Here is an 11,698-nt window from a genome sequence, read left to right as displayed (position 1 = left end):
GGGTCAGCTACAAAAAGCATCCGCCCCGGAAACGGTTCCCGGTGCGCAGGGCGGGGAGGGTGCGCTGTGCCTGCGCCTGCCCGGCGACACTCCGGCGGGGAAAACGAAGGGGGCGCCACTGGCCGGCAACTTCGGCCCCGCAGAGCTTTGAGGCGCGAGGCTCTTTCTTGGGCGCAGAAGCAGCGGGGGCTGTGGACCGCCAGTGCCCTGGGAAGCCCTCTCGCCCAGAGAGACCCCCAGCAAACCCGGGATCTCAGACGGGAGCCTCCAGCGACCCTGCGAGGCCGGAGCCGTTCGTTGCCAGACCCCTGAGGCTAGAGGGAGCCGACGCCCCAGGGATCGCTTGAGAGGGCGGCACATCCTACAGGCGCAGGACCTGGGCCACAGCGGCGCGGCTGGGCTGGGCCGGGCCAGGCCCCGGAAGGTGTGGAGTTGGCCCCAGAACCGCCCTAGTAGCCTCCTCCGCCTGGACTCCAGAAGGTGGGGAATTGCGGCGCTACAATCCTATTCAGGGCGGCTGGCCTCTAAGTCAGAGTTGGGGGACCGCTGACCGGTCTTCCTGGTGCGGGTCATCCTCTGCAGGTAATTTAGGAAAACCCTGGAGATGGCACAGTGTCTCCAATTAAAATATTTTTCAGTGAGTGAAGATAGTGTGGAGCGGGATAGTGGAAAGGATACAGAGCTCATCACCACCACTACAGATTTGCTGGATGACCTTGGGCAAAACACTTACCTTTTATGGGCCTCTGGTTCTTGGTTCACTATGAAGAGATTGAACTCCTATCTGTGGACTTCAAATTCTCCCATGAAATACCCATGTTTCTTTCTTTAAAGAAAACTTAAAGGTAGTTCTTTTCCTAGTTTGCAGCAATGTTTTAATTAGATTTTTTAAAATATTTTTCTCCCGTGTGACTTTTTCCTTTGCCTTTTTAAAAATTTTTTATTTTATGTAGGCTCCGTATCCAGCAGAGAAGGTGATGCTGAGCCCAAAGAACTATGGAACTCAGGATCCTGAGATCTAGAGTCGCGTGCTCTACGACTGAGCCAGTCAGGTGCCCCTCCCACGTGATTATTGTTGATGCCAGAATCTAACACAGGGTGTCTGATATTGTGCCAAATGTATTTAGCCCCTTTCAATCCCAAGTGGCAAGTGGTGCCTAGTCCCAACCAGAACCAGAGGGGTAGGGCGGATGCCCTTTCATCAAAGGCCCTCCAGGCTGCCCTGTGAAGGTACCGTCAGATGAGTGAGATATCCAGTCTTTGTTGTGGGTGTTCTGCTGGCCAGAGAACAACCTGGAGACCCTTGGAGTTAGTGTCTGTGAGGCACTGTGGATCTGTGATTGCTAAAAGCAAGTTTGGGATCAATTTAGGGTTAATTGTCCAGGTCTGACATTTAAAGGGAGTGCTCGCTCTGGCTAAAACCTCATAGGCCTTTTCTTCTTCAAAATTGTTCTCAGGGCCTTGACTGGGAGTACAGAGGCTTAAAGTAAATATATAGTAATGCCTCTGTCTGATGGGCCTTATCTGTTTAATGGAGAATTACCAAGTATAATCATGGAAGCAGAATTTAGAGTTACACTGTCCAGTACAGTAGCCACTAGCCACATGTGGTAATTGAGCACTTGAAATGTGGCTAGTCAGAATTGAGTAAGTGTAAAATATACACTGGATTTCAAAGACTTAGTACAAAAAATACCCCTAAAAAACTCAATATTTTTATTTTAAGGTTGAAATATTTCAGATACATTGGATTAAATAAAATATATTATTAAAATAATAATTTCATTTGTTTCTTTTTACTTCTTAAATGTGGCTACTAGATGTAGTATTTATGTTAGGCACCACTGTCCTAGAATATAGAATATGGCTACCATGAGCGGAGTGCGACTGTAAGCTGGTTGCCTGGCTGGAGACTGAATGAAGACTCAGGCTTGGGTAAGGAGAAAGCTGTCTACGCCTGCCGCACAGCCAGAGCCAAGGGTTTGGGGGAGGTATATGTCCACCAAAAAGATGAAAGTAATTTTAGGTGATGCAATCGAAATAAAGAGGTTTAAAAAAAAAAAAGGGAAGTAAAGAGGTTAGTTCCTCTTGTTCTGCCCTGCTCACACCTAAATAACACTTTCCCCTTAGGTCAGGGGTCTTCCAAGCTAGAAAGACTTACCTTATTTAAGTGTACTCCCTTCTGTATTTGTGCAAATATTTCATAACTTAACCCTACTATAGTGAAATTATGTTTTCATATCTGCCTCTATATTCCCAGCCTCCACTCAGATATGGTGAACTTTTTGAGGGCAGGGGCCTTGCCTATTATCTTTGTACCTGGAAACTGGGATATTGGATTTGGGTTTTTTTGTTGTTGTTTTTTTTTTTTTAGATTTTAGTTATTTGACAGAGAGAGACACAGCAAGAGAGGGAACACAAGCAGGGGGAGGGGGAGAGGGAGAAGCAGGCTTCTTGCTGAGCGGGGAGCCCGATGCAGGGCTCGATCCCAGGACCCTGGGACCACGACCTGAGCCAAAGGCAGATGCTTAACGACTGAGCCACCCAGGCACCCCGAAACTGGGATATTGTAAAAACCAATGTTTGTGGGGACCCAGAGAAGGGAAAAGGTGAATGGGAGGGGCTCATAGGGTCTTGTCAAAGAACCAGTCCCTACATGGTTCCTTTCTGACCATGAGAAGGTGATGCTGAGCCCAAAGAACTATGGATGGGATCTGAGGCACCATAGTAAGCAGGAGAGGAGAGATTTCTGACCTAGGGTCTTCCTAGACCTACAGGCCACATCAGTGTTCTTTTTACAGGCAAAGTGGACTTAGCACCCAGTCTTTTCCCTTAGTACCCACTCTTCCCCTCCCTTTTCCTTGCTTCCCTGTGACTGTTTTCCTACTTCATTCTTTTTTAAGGAGTGACACAGGTCCAGGGGCACCCTCCCACCTGGACTGGGCCCTCTCACTTCTTTGTGAGGCCTGAAAAATTCCCTGGTGGGGGATTTAAGTGTGGAAGTCAGAAGGTTAGGAAGCAGAAGGGACAACAGTTCCATGTATGTGGGACCATGGTTTTAGCAGCTCTGTCTGCAGCCCCCTCATCCCCTTTCCCCTCCAGTGATCAAACAGCTTTTTGGATGTCCCCTTCTTATTTTTTCACCCTACCTGATCTACTCAGCACTTTCCCAGGCCATGCCAGTCCAGAACAAATGGAGGCACACACAGCATCAGATGGTTTCCTTGGATTGTGCCTCTAGTGGTTATGGGAGGACACACACACACACACACACACACACAGTTTCTTTCAGCTATTTCTGAACATACCCAGGAATGTCTTATATGAGCCTTCTCCTTTACCATGTGCCTGGCCAGGATGCTTCCTCCTACCTGACCTCCTTTAGTGAGATTTTCTGTCCTCCACTTCCTATAAAGTCATGTACATGTGCATGCCACATCACTTGCTGGTCCCCACCTGGATAACAACAATGTATAGGGCCAGAATATTGTCTGTTCCTAGAGATGCTGATGCCCCTATTGCTGATAAGTTACTGGAGTCCCTAAAATAACAAAGCAACACAAGGTTTGGTACCAAAGCAGGGAGAATTTTAAGTTTCTTTCAGAGTAGTGCTAAATCAGTATTGTTGGTTTCCCAGTGTCCTAAGGGAACACTTAAGGAAAACAGTCCCTCCTCTCTAATCATTAAGATTTTCAAATACATGAAATATATTATTTGTATTTATTTTTACTAATATATTTTAATTTTATTAATAACATGCTTCTAACTAGTTCTTGATTTTTCAGTTTGGTCTATTATTTTACTTCTTCCTATAGGAAATAGACTGCATATATACTCTAACGCCCTCTCATAAACACATATATTATTTCTCTATCCTTCAATGTATCTATATCATCTTAGGTAAATAACCTCATTATATTATTATGTCTGTATATATTATTCATAGTTGGTTCCACTAGCATAGTATTACATATTGGTTTTTTGACTGAAATTAGCCATTGCCTCTTTTCCCATGCTTTCTTAAGTGGCTAGCACTCAACTATCTATAATTAATTTATACAAAACTCTCCTCTCAATACATTCAAACACATCAGGTAGCCTATTAGTTTATTTTTTAAACTGAAGACAACCCTCCAGGAGTCTGTCATCGTCCTTCATTCTGGACTAGTTGTCCTCTAAGCCTGCTGCACAGTTTTTGTCCTAGGATAATTTATCATTTATTCTCTTTTCTACTTCTTTTTTTCTGAAAGATTTCCATATTCCAAATCTTCTTCGGAATTTTTACATTTTAATTATCCTGTCTTACGTTTCCTAGAGTATTTTCTTGTCCACCCTTCCACCCACCCTTTAAATAGCATTCTGTTCCATCTGGGGATGCAATATCTTATTTCTCTGTGAATATTTCTAATGTTGTATTTCTTGAATTGTCTGCATTGAGTTTTTCAGTCTTTGTTTCTGTCTTTTGTGTTAGAAACTTTTCTTAAACGTCTGGAGATCCTTGGCTATCCACTCATATGTAAGAGTGTGGCTTAAGAAGGAGAGCTGATTGGAACCTCTGTTTACATAACAGGGCTTGTAACTAGGACACCCTGCAGTATATTTCAAAATTCTGGTTGCAAATCCATTAGTGGTCTGTGAAATAAATGTAGTCAATTGCAACCAACCTTCCTCCCACCCGCCCCAAATGACGGAATAGAATGGAAAATATTATATCAGAATATGTCACATATAAAAAGAAAATTATTTTGTGAAACTTTGGTTTTATATATGTACACATCATATATACATATTAAGTACTGAGTCGATCCATAAAATGGGGATTTCTTATTGTGGGTGTTTTTTCAAAGAAGTTTGTAAAATTACCACTTAGTGTGCTCAAGGAGATCTCCAAGTATCAAAATAGGTGAGTCTTTTCTCTTGGACGGAGAGGTAAGTTTCTCTGGAGAAAAATTCTCTAACCTTCTGCTTGCTGGTCTGGTAGCCAGTGTTCATTCATTCAAGTATTTGCTGAATACTTACATGCTAAACAGTGTTCTCAGTACTGTGTATACATCAGTGTATAAAACAGACAAAACTCCCTACCTTCTTGGAACTAAGATTCTAGAGGGGGAGACAGACAATAAACAAACATGGTAAGTTATATAGCAGTTAGGTATTGTACTATGGTAACAAAGTAACGAAGGGAAAGCTGCATATATGCATACAGATTCCAATAAAGGGGTAGACATGGTAGGGGTAGGGGTGGTGAGTGTTAGATTATTTCATGAATGAAAATGAAAGCAAAGTCATCATCTAAGAGTGAGAATGGGGAAAGAAGTGTTAGAAACTTGAGAAGTAGAGAAGGTATGAAATAACCTAGGACATAGCCCAGCAAACTACAGCCGGGGGCCAAATCCTACAAGCTAAGGATAATTTTTATACTTTTAAATGGTTGGGGAAAAAATATAAAGATGAATACTATATTGTGACACAAAGATTACATAAAATTCAAATTGAACTCATTTACATATTGCCTATGTACTTTCTGCTACAATGGCAGAGTAGATTAGTTGTGAAAAAGACTGCATGACATGCAAAGCCTAAAATACTTATTATCTGGCTCTTTACAGAAAAAGTTAGTGGAGCTCTGATCTAGGAGACTGGGAAGGGGAATGACTAGGAAAATATAATGTTGGGCAGCGGTAAGGGCCTAAGAGTTATGGACATGAATTTAAGGTAAGACCAGTCACAATTAATCTTCGACAAAGGAGGCAGGAATATGCAATGGGAAAAAGACAATCTCTTCAACAAATGGTGCTGGAAAACTGGACAGCTACATGCAAAAGAATGAAACTAGACTACTTTCTTACACCATACACAAACATAAACTCAAAATGGATTAAGGATCTAAATGTGAGACCTGAACGGGGCACCTGGGTGGCTCAGTTGGTTAAGCGACTGCCTTCGGCTCAGGTCATGATCCTGGAGTCCCTGGATCGAGTCCCGCATCGGGCTCCCTGCTCGGCAGGGAGTCTGCTTCTCCCTCTGACCCTCCCCCCTCTCATGTACTCGCTCGCTCTCATTCTCTCTCTCTCAAAATAAATAAATAAAATCTTTAAAAAAATAAATAAATAAATAAATAAATGTGAGACCTGAAACTATACAAATCCTAGAAGAGAGCACAGGCAGTAATTTCTCTGACATCAGCCATAACATAATTTTTCTAGATACATCTCCTGAAGGAAGGGAAACAAAACAAAAATAAACTATTGGGACTACATCAAAATAAAAAGCTTCTGCACAGCGAAGGAAACAACTGACGAAACTAAAAGACAACCTATTGAATGGGAGAAGATACTTGCAAATGACATATGCAATAAAGGGTTAGTATCCAAAATATTATAAAGAACTTATACAACTCAACACCAGTAGAACAATCCAATTAAAAATGGGCAGAAGACCTGAACAGACATTTCTCCAAAGAAGACATACAGATGGGCAACAGACACATGAAAAGATGCTCAGTATCACTCATTATCGATGAAATGCAAATCAAAACTACAATGAGGTATCACCTCATACCTGTCAGAATGGCTAAAATAACTCAAGAAACAGGTTGAGTTGGCAAGGATGTGGAGAAAAAGGAACACTTGTGCTCTGTTGGTGGGAATGCAAACTGGTACAGCCAATGTGGAAAAAAGTATGCAGGTTCCTCAAAAAATTCAAAATAGAACTATCCTATGATCCAGTAATTGTACTACTGGGTATTTGCCCAAAGAATACAAAAACAAATATGAAGGATATATGCATTCCTCTGTTTACTGCAGCATTATTTACAATAGCCGAACTATGGAAGCAGCCCAAGTATCCCATTGACTGATGAATGGATAAAGATGCCCTATGTATGTGTACACACACACACACACACACACACACACACACACACACACACAGGAATATTACACAGCCATAAAAAAGAACGTCTTGCCATTTGCAACAATATAGATGAATCTAGAGCGTATAAATGCTAAGTAAAATAAGACACTCAGAGAAAGACAAATACCATGTGATTTTACTCATGTGGAATTTATGAAACAAAACAAATGAACAAAGGGAAAAAAAAAGAAAGACAAACAAAAAACAGACTTTTAACTGTAGAGAAAAGATGGTTACCAGAGGGGAGGTGGGTAGGGGGATGGGTGAAATAGGTGAAGGGGATTAAGAGTACACTTACTGTGATGAGCACCAAGTAATATATGGAACTGTTAAATCACTATATTGTACACCTGAAACTAATATAACACTGTATGTTAATTACACTGGAATTAAAATAACAAAAGATAAAATACATTTAAAAAAAATAAAGTGAGACCAATCAGCATGGTTACTGCACAGATTTAGGAAGAGAGCAGGCAAAGAGCTGGCTTTAACTAACATTGTGGTTTTGTGAAATGACAAAAAGTGAGGGTAAGTGGAGTTAAAAGTATATGCAAGTGAATCGTTATAATGACTGACCGTGGGATCTAAACTGGTTATGAAGTGAGGAGAGGAACTCAGGGAGGGTAGGGACAATGAAAGGTGGTAGTCAGAGGGGGGTTGAAATCAAGTTACTAGGAGATGGCTGGAAAATACAAGGTGGTGGTCAGACAGTGAGATACATCAGCCTGACATTATGGAGGGATTAGTTTTTGGAAATAAGAAAATCAAAGGTATGACCATGGGAATGAATGCAGGGAATAGGAGAGGATACTATCAGTGGAACACTGTTATTCAAGGAATATGTCAGGATGTTGAAAGGATCATCCACGTATGTAATTTAATCATCAAGAATTAAATCAGGAGTAGTGTTGTGGGGAATGAAATGAGCCAAGAGCTAAACTTTTTCAGAAATGAGAGTGAATGACCCAGAGATTTTATAGATGACAGCAATAATGAAGGGAAATAAGTGATACAATTTGATGGCATGAGACTCAAAGCTGGGGTGTTTTAAAGGAAGACAAAGGGAGTAATGTCTGGAAGCAGTGATACGGAACAAGAAGGGCATCTACTTCCAACTCTTGACCAGTAATAGGACTGTGGAGGGAAAAACCACCTGGAGAGGGTTGTAGTGAAAGCATTATCCTAAGAGAAGAGCCAGGGACAGAAGTGTCTGACGCTTCAGAATGCTCCACTTTAAATCCCCATTTTCAGTGAGATGCCTCCTCCCAGCTCCCAGCTGTTCTTGGTGGCTCCAACTAATTCAGTTTCTCCAGAGGATGAAGGAATGAACAAACAAATGAATAAGGAGTGAGGATTTCAGGTCTAACTTACTTCATAGCCTTTCGAGTAATCATCGTGTTTTTAGTCCTCTACCCCTTGCTATTCAGATAACTGATGTCTCCAATTCCTCACTCAGTCTTCTCTGGGGTTCTGTGGTATACATTTGCTTGATTATTATTATTGTTCCCCACCCCCGCCCCCAACCCCCACCCCCATTAGGTTTTCTCTGGACTGCTTTCTCTGGACTGCTCCAACAGTCATTGCTTGTCTTTTTTTTTTTTTTTTTTTTAAAGATTTTATTTATTTGACAGAGAGAGACCCAGCGAGAGAGGGAACATAAGCAGGGGGAGTGGGAGAGGGAGAAGCAGGCTTCCCGCCGAGCAGGGAGCCCGATGTGGGGCTCGATCCCAGGACCCCGGGATCATGACCTGAGCCGAAGGCAGACGCTTAACGACTGAGCCACCCAGGCGCCCCCATTGCTTGTCTTTTACTTTCCAGATTCAAAGATTTTGTTGACATTGTTTGAGTGCTATTATCTTTCCTCCCAAGTTCTTTGTCCTCGTTGATTTATGTCATTTAATATTCCTTTACTGTCATTTTAGTGGAGTTTCAGGAGGAAGCTGTATTTTCAGTCCACATTTTTAATAAGATGTTGCCAACAAGACTTTTGTTAAGGGGTCAGACATGTCTGACTGGCTCACTCTTCCCAGGATGCTTCTGTCCCTCTAACACACAGGCTCCAACTGGCCCACCCTCCAGGCTTCTGGTATACACAGACAGACCTGAATCACAGTGGTGGAATCAACTCAGGCTGATGCTGGGATTCCCACTTTGTTTTTGCTTCCCTTTAATCATCACTCTTTTCAGTTCCTGCCCTTCCCCTCACTCCTACCTCCTGATACTGAGCCTTACTATTTCTGAAATTCTACTCTCCATGGGGCAGGCCCAGCTGTTCTTACTCTCTAGCTACCCTTCCTCAGAGCTTAGAACTGGTCCCCCTCACACACCCCTGTGGTCTAATGGGTCTTTATGAGACCTGTTCACTTTAATATACTTTCTATTCCCCACTGGTTTGTATCTATCATAGAGAAACTATTATGAACTCAGACATGTGGGGAACAGTTTCTGTAGAACTTTCAAAACAGAGTAATTGCTTCTTCATATGATCAGCCCCAGCACTGATCAAATTCTCATGTCCTTACACATTTTCAAAATAAGTAAGATGGGAGCCACTATAGCAGCTCCCCAAGTACAAGGTAATCCAGTGTATCCAAGGAATCCAGCAGTTCATAACAGAATCCCAAGACATTCCACCTTAGTTTATCACATGATGAAAGCAAAGTTAAATTCCTGCTACCTAGGCTTATAGTACAGATTTCATTTTACCCTCCCTTTACCCTCCAAGTCTGGCAAACACAAGTATCTCCACTAGGTCAACCATACTCCCTTTTCCCAACCTATTTCTCCTGTTCCAGGCAACTGGCATGGTTTGAGTAAGTCAAACTCAAAGTATGTGATTTCCCTAGAGAGTTAAGTTTTCTGTATTAATTACAAATTTGGAGGCTACTCTGGCTCTAGTAAAAGCAATGCTAAGATTGAATTACCCTCTCTGATTTTGGTGGCTGTGATTTGCTGGTTAGAGGCACAGGTCTAGGAAAGAGTGTGATAAAGGTGCTGGAAAGAAAGAACAAAGCTTGTAGTCATCAGGCTGCTTGAACCTTTGGACCAATCACTACTAAAAATCAAAAAGAGACACATTTTTCTCCATTTTGGTCAGATATCTGGCAGCTCCAGTCTTCCAGAATATACCACGACCCATGAATAAAAGTGTCTTTAAGAAAACAGTTGTCACAATGCCCATATGCTTGACACCATGTGAGAAACAGCTGCCAGCAGGTCATTGGCCAGACAAATAAGACAGTAGCATAGTATAACTCAGGATGCACTAATAATGCAAGGAAGAAGTGGCAGCTGACAGAGGAGTCCAAGCTATAATACAAACTAGTTTATCTCTGCTTTCTGATTCCATGAGAACAGTAACTTTCAACCCTTCAAATCTGGGTAAAAAAAAAAAAACATAATTCAAGTCCAAATTAATGAGTTTGTTTGTAGTGATGGCAGTGAGTCAACAAGAGACTACATTTGATTCACAATGCCATTTAATAAAGATGTCCTAGAATCAAAGAATTTTGGCATTAGAAATTACTTTGGAGGTCTCCTAGTTCTACCTTCTACTCAATGCCAAAATCTTTCACAATATTGCTAGGAAATGATCATCCCACCTTTCACTTCCAGTGAAAGAAAATTTAGAGACAATTCATTTAATTGTGCTAAGTAGTTGTACCTTGATACCACTCTGAGCCTTAGCTTTTCCTTCTGCAAAACTATGAACAATACTACCTTCTTTGTAGGAGTTAGCATAGTCCCTGGTTTACAGGAGATGCTTCCCTCCAATTGAGCCAGGATATGTATGCCTTTCTGCAACCTCCACCTACTGCAAATGCTTGCCTTCTGATGCCGGAAAGAACACTTTCCATGACAGCTCTGAAGACAATAATCATGTTATCATTGCCCTTTTCTAGATGCTCCACAAATTGTATACATGTCTCTATCTTATGAATGACAACTACCTACAGAGTGCTTAATACTTTTTTTTAACACCACATGAGCTTTATTTGTACAATCTGTAAGATTTCTAGATCTGTCAGAATCCTTAATACTTTTATACCCCTTAACTAAAACACCAACATCATCTTCACATAAACTTTTGTTAATCCAAGCTCTCCCCTCACTGCGCAAGAGCAATAGATTTTTAAAAAATGAAAGTCAGGATTATTTTTTAACTCTTTTAAAACTTAATTTTCTTTATTTCATTCTATGAAGATGATCATGAATCTTGATTCAGTCACTCATTGTTTAAGAGTCAGGTTGGGTAAGTCTTTTTAAATTTTAATATATTTTTTTTAATTTTAAATATTTTATTTTAGGGGTGCCTGGGTGGCTCAGTTGTTGAGCATCTGCCTTCAGCTCAGGTCATGATCCCAGGATCCTGGGATCGAGCCCTGCATCAGGCTCCCTGCTCAGCAGGAAGCCTGCTTCTCCCTCTCTCACTCCCCTGCTTCTCTTCCCTCTCTCTCTCTGTCAAATAAATAAATAAAATCTAAAAAAAAAATTTTTTTTTTAAATTTTAAATATTTTTAAAAAGAGTTTGAGAGAGAGAGAGAGAAAGACAGTGCACTCGAGTGGGGGGAGGGGCAGAGGGAGAAGCAGACTCCTCACTGAGCGTGGAGCCCGATGCCGGGCTGGATCTCTGGACGCTGAGATCATGACCTGAGCTGAAGTCAGATGCTTAACTGAGCCACCCAGGCACCCCTAATTTTTTATATTTAGAATAAATGGACAAAACTAAGACAGAAAATCTTTTGAGGTAGAATGGTAGTATCATCTAAGTAGCAGTGGA

General features: G+C 41.6%; 1 long non-coding RNA gene across 1 annotated transcript; it reads left to right on the top strand.

The window, feature by feature from the left end:
* The first annotated feature begins 9 nt into the window (after positions 1-9).
* LOC118554105 (uncharacterized) lies at positions 10-1,780 on the top strand. Its single transcript, XR_004926368.2, has 3 exons — positions 10-480; positions 639-845; positions 954-1,780. It is a non-coding gene; the product is annotated as an uncharacterized LOC118554105 (long non-coding RNA).
* The last annotated feature ends 9,918 nt before the right edge of the window (positions 1,781-11,698 follow it).

This window comes from Halichoerus grypus, chromosome 11, assembly GCF_964656455.1.
Source record: "Halichoerus grypus chromosome 11, mHalGry1.hap1.1, whole genome shotgun sequence".
Lineage (NCBI taxonomy): Eukaryota > Metazoa > Chordata > Mammalia > Carnivora > Phocidae > Halichoerus > Halichoerus grypus.
The sequence above is the reverse complement of the archived record's forward strand: the minus strand, read 5'-3'. Positions and strand labels throughout refer to the sequence as shown.